Source organism: Crinia signifera, chromosome 6 (genome assembly GCF_055691185.1).
Source record: "Crinia signifera chromosome 6, ASM5569118v1, whole genome shotgun sequence".
NCBI classification, from domain to species: domain Eukaryota; kingdom Metazoa; phylum Chordata; class Amphibia; order Anura; family Myobatrachidae; genus Crinia; species Crinia signifera.
This window is the reverse complement of record NC_139222.1, coordinates 128,719,725-128,725,572: the sequence shown is the minus strand read 5'-3', so window position 1 is coordinate 128,725,572 and position 5,848 is coordinate 128,719,725.

Sequence of the window (5,848 nt, the reverse complement as noted above, 5' to 3'; positions counted from 1 at the left end):
CGGCGCTGCGTCTGGCTTGTACGGAGCACCCGGAAAGGAGAGTATGCATTATAGGATAGTTGGATAGAGCGGCGGAAGTAAAATCATGATGGGATGCTGGAGGACCAGGCGCTATGGCAACACGAAATAGTACCTACCAAGATTGCATTGTATATTTTGACGTTTTAGATCTCACATTTTAAGTGAAATCATAGTGTAGTTGCTATTATATAAGATAAACAGAGCTTTCTAATATAGTGAAAAAGTATCATCTATATGTCTTGTGTCCTGTGAGTCGCCGAAACACTGCCATCTGCTGGCAGAGAGTTAAACTACATCTCTTTATCACATATACACAAACACAGAAGGTAGCAGACTAGCTTTCAGAGCTTTTGCTTTGAGTGGGCTTACTTGTACAATATATTTAACAAAAGCCTGAAAATCATACTTGTCTAATTTTCAAAACTATAATCAGGGAGATTATCAGGGACGTGCAGTCAGGGGAGGCAGGGGAGGCAGTGCCTCACCTGTCATTAATGATTTACCTAATAAATATTACAAAGAAAATACTTATGACACATAATATGTGTCATAAATATATGCTTTATATTATTCTTCTAGTTTTTACCTGATATTTTTTTATATTGGTTTTCGGAGGCACTGAGAGCAATGCCTCTGGCTGTCAGTGTTAAAGTTCCTGAAACGGGGCGGACAGGGGGATGGTGGCAACTTTTAATGCAAATGCAGGAGGAGTTGCATACACCTCCTTCCTGCACTTTAACTGCAAAACAGTGATGCAATCACACTTCGGTATGACACTGTGACCATCGATCGCGATGTTCATCTACAACTGCAGATAATCTGACCTTGTGAGGCGTTGAAGAATCAGTATTTGGCCTTGCCACGCCTGGGTAACAGTGGCAACATGCCCCCATTTTCCTGAACTCTGGCTAAATCCGACTCCGACTCTCCCTGTGAATGCCCCTGCCTGTCAATTGCAGGACCTGTGCTTCTCTTGCACAGAATGGAACCTGCTTATTGTTTATATGGTCTAACTTGAATGAGGGCCACCGTGCACTGACACCTTTCTCTGTCTGTGGTATATTAACTTTGAGCTGCATGCAACTGATACTAAAAATAAACAATACAAAAGGATTTAAATGTCCTCTATGAAGTTGCTAATAAGCATTAACAGGGCCTGATTAAAGGTTCAAGGTGGCCTAGGCTAATACACATGTAGCTCCCCTTGTAATGTTCAAAAACACACAAGTGTTGGCGCTCAAGGACTCGCCATTCGTACGGCCGTGTGCATGTAACTAAGATTATACAACTGACATGTAGGATCTAATTCTAGTGGCGTGTGAAGAAGACTTTGGGGCCCATTTACCATGGGTCGCATTTACATTTACAATGCGATCTGGGTGGAATCTTACCGCCCAGGATTGCATTGTAAAATGTGATCCCATCGGAGGTATGTATCATACCTCAGGGAGCAGGGACAGGGCTCCGAAAAGAGCCCGTCCCTGCGATGTCCGGAGCCGGAAAGGGGGGGGGGGGGGTCTGCGCATGCTCGGTTAGTGCTGACCCCCCGCCGACCCTGCTGCGCTCCCAGCGGCAGTGCGATCCATTTACCATAGGCTACAATCAGTGCCAGATTAAGGTCTAAATGGGCCTGGAGCTGAAAGTTATCAAGGGCCTATTATGCGCAATAATAGGGTTTGTGGCCAGCACCTAATAATATGGGGAGCGTGACCAGTGTTCTGGTTGAGTGGTCTGCTCATGGGTGTGTATCTTTCCCGGCACTCCGTTGTCCCAAATCTGGGTTTCCCCCGTAGGGTGAGTCCATTCTATACAGTCGCAGGAAAGTAGGTGGCACACATAAGGCTCCAAATTTATTAAGAAAAGTGCTGGTGCACTTTAATGCATATATATATATTTATTTACAAATTCCGACACTCACAGGATGCAGGGCGATATATTGCCAGCTGCCCTCCAAAGGTGCACCCACGGGATGAGGTGGTACTCCAGTTATAAAAGAAATACTGAAAGCCAAAACTTGGTAGACAACATTTGAGCACCTTTTATGTGGTCACCTAACTTTACCACATCATATACCCCTTCTACAAATCATGCAACACAATAGTAACCCCCTTATACTGTACTTGCCTCTTACACATTATGCCACATGGAATGAGCCAATATTCACACCGACTGAGCCAAAATGTACACTATGGCACACGGATTGAGTCAATATTCACCTTATGCCACACAGATTAAGGCAAATTAATATTGTGCCGCATGGATTGAGCCAAAATACACACTATACCAAATGGATTGAGCCAAAATGCACAATATGCTTCACAAACAGGGACAAAGGCGCACATTAAAAATTTACACCATAATGCCCATTACATGTTAGGCCACACACCATAATGTCAATTACATATTATGTCAAACACCATAATGCAAATTTAAATTTATGCTACATGTTCATTGCCAGGGGTTCCATGCTCATTACCAGGGGTTCCATGCTCATTACCATTTGGGATTACATGCTCATTGCCAAGGGGGAATACATACTCGCGGTAACTAGGGGACAGTCGTCGCCGGGCAGAAGTGACAGCCATTGACAGCCAGGCAGAGAGCGGGGGGCTGCCCGGCTGTATTCAGAGCACTACAGGTCCCGGCTATTTGAAATAATACCCCTTTCACACCAGAAAATGCAGGGATTTATCCGGGAATATGGTCCATGGATCATGCAGGGACATTCCCGGGCTTGCCCCTTTTACACCAGCCTAGTCGCTGCATTTTCTGGTGTGAAAGGGAGAGAAAAACACCTGAAACCAGTATCATATTGAAGAACTTTTAAGTGGGCTTCCAATGATTTTGGTCCCATGAAACTGGGCTATTTGGTTCCAGAGAAATCTGCCCTCAAAGAACAAGAACAGCCATGAAATTACATTTCAGAAATAAATAAAAATCGGTTTATCCGCAATATCTCTGGAACCAGTTAACCCATATGAACCAGCCTGGTAGCCTGGATTGAAGGCCCAGGGATTTGAGTTCAAATGAGATCAACCACAAGCTTCTGTGATGCCAGGGGAGGAACTGTGTTGGGGTCGGAATTAGCGGGTCCCATGGTATCCTATGGGGAAAACGTTCCTATTTTGCCCAGCGGTATCTCCGGTTCCCGGGGGGCTAGCGACACGGGGCTGGGCTCATTGGAAAGCCCCAGTCCTCATCTTCAAAATGGGCATATTTGCAGAGTGGGTCTGGAGCTGTAGCTCCATCAGGTCCATTGTTAATCCGGCCCTGGCTACAATGGGCTTTTGCCATCACCAGGGCCGGTGCAAGGCACCGGAGCGCCCCAGGCGAGTCGGGCTGGGGGCGCCCCGGTGCCGGGGGGGGGGGGGGAGTGGGTGGTGTGTGTGAGGTGTGGGGTGGTACCTGTCCTACCGGCGCTGTCTATTTCAATCTGGCGGCGGAGGCAGCGGGGGTCCCTGCAGTCTATTAAAAATCACGAGCGCTATCCGCCGGGCTATGCGGAAGCGCTTCTAGTGTGAAAACTCTGGCAGCACGCTGATTGGCTGAGATCAGCGTGCGCCGTGCTGCCAGAGTTTTCACACTAGAAGCGCTTCCGCATAGCCCGGCGGATAGCGCTCGTGATTTTTAATAGACTGCAGGGACCCCCGCTGCCTCCGCCGCCAGATTGAAATAGACAGCGCCGGTAGGACAGGTACCCGGGCGGCATTTTCCGCCCTCCAGTGGCCGGCGCCCTAGGCAAATGCCTAGGTTTGCCTAGTGGTGGCGCCGGCCCTGGCCATCACAGAATTGCGATAACCCAGGTATGTGAAGCCGGGCTGCCCGGTTTTGTTGCTTTGGGCAGCTTTGCATCCCCCATAGAAACCTATGGGGGAGGCAGTTGGCGGCGATGAAGGGGGGATCGCAGCAGGGATTTGAGATTCAGGTGTTTCGGGGATTTTGCCGCAAATATTCTTTGATAAATGTGCCCCATAGGCTTTAGGCATAGGGTACCAAAAAAAGTTTTTCATCCATAAGTTACTATAGCTCTTAAAAACTTTACCCCCCACATCATGATAGGTGGTAACTAACAAGCATGGAATAAACTCAGCCTTAATTATATATCTTGGCTGTCACCAGCAAACCCCCCACCCACAGCCGTGGCCTAAGCTGCAGCCTAATCAGCCTATGGTTAATGAGGCACTGAGCAGTATACACTTTATACTATATAGTTTTCTGAATTGCAGTTAAATTGGTACTTAGGCACAAATAATCATTACACTATGGGGGGTTATTCTTTCTGACAAAATCTTAGATGAACAAAACCATGTGCCCTGCAGGTGGGGCAGATGTAACTTGTGCAGAGAGAATTGTGCTAGCGGCTACTGCACAGGTCTCTGCACACATGGCACAAGACTATTACTCATGTGCCAATCTTTACCAAAAATGCCACGCCCACGTGGGACTTCAAAAAATTGAGAATTAAAACATGGGTGCAGTAAGTGTGGTGTGGGCCCCTTGAGCTCAGGGGGCCTATAGGTTTCTATGGGGATGCTAAGCTTCCTGATGTATCAACATCAGACAGCAGTGCTTCGCATCCCTGAACTACCGCCATTCTGAGATGGGGGTACCCCATTGTAGCCTATGGGGTACGGACCGCACTGCCACCGAGGCAGTGCAGTCAGCGGGATGTCAGCGCTAACCATGCATGTGCTGATCCATGGCGATATTCCGCCCAGATTGCATTGTAAATTCGATCCGTGATAAATGGGCCCCTTAATCCTTTGAGTGCCAATGTTGCTGTGAGCGATCCTCAAAATATCTGCTAAAAATGCCAGTGTCGCTCACAGCAACTGTTCTTTTTTTGGGTGCAATATTTAACTAAACTTCAATTAATAGACTTGGCTGGAATTGTATTCATTTATAATAAAAGAGTGAGCGACGCTGGCATTTTTATCAGATGTTTTGAGGATCTCTCACAGCAGCGTTGGCACTCAAAGGGTTAACACCTATCTGGGGCAAGTCTGTGTTTTCCTCTGTATTATTGACAACTGGACCCTGCTTTTGGCTCTGGGTTTATCTTAAATTCTCTGTCGACTTAACTGACTAGAGTCCTCCTAGGCTGTAACTGGAGAACTGTAATACAGATGCCTTTCCCATTTGCCCCATCACTTTGAATTTTTTCTATTACAACATTTACCGTGCACTCTACCCTGATCCGTGTTGGGGGATGGGGACCATCCTGGGCCGGCAACAGAAACCATGGGGCCTTGTACACTGATATTTCTGCCCCCTTCCCCCCCCCCACGTAATCCCAAACCCACACAACCCTTTTCTGCATGTACCAATAAATGTACTGATGTAATGATATGGGTGACGCAGGTGTGTAGTGATATGGGTGACGCAGGTGTGTAGTGAGATGGGTGACACAGGTATGTAGTGATATGGGTGACGCAGGTATGTAGTGATATGGGTGACACAGGTGTGTAGTGGTATGGGTGATGCAGGTGTGTAGTGGTATGGGTGATGCAGGTATGTAGTGATATGGGTGACGCAGGTATGTAGTGATATGGGTGACGCAGGTATGTAGTGATATGGGTGATGCAGGTGTGTAGTGGTATGGGTGATGCAGGTATGTAGTGATATGGGTGACGCAGGTATGTAGTGATATGGGTGACGCAGGTATGTAGTGATATGGGTGACGCAGGTATGTAGTGGTATAAGTGACGCAGGTATGTAGCTATATGGGTGACGCAGGTATGTAAGTGAGACCCATTGCGTTAGTGGTCTGCTATGTGTTGGCTAGGGAATGACATGACAGTCCAAGGATGAAGACTGCTAATAAAGC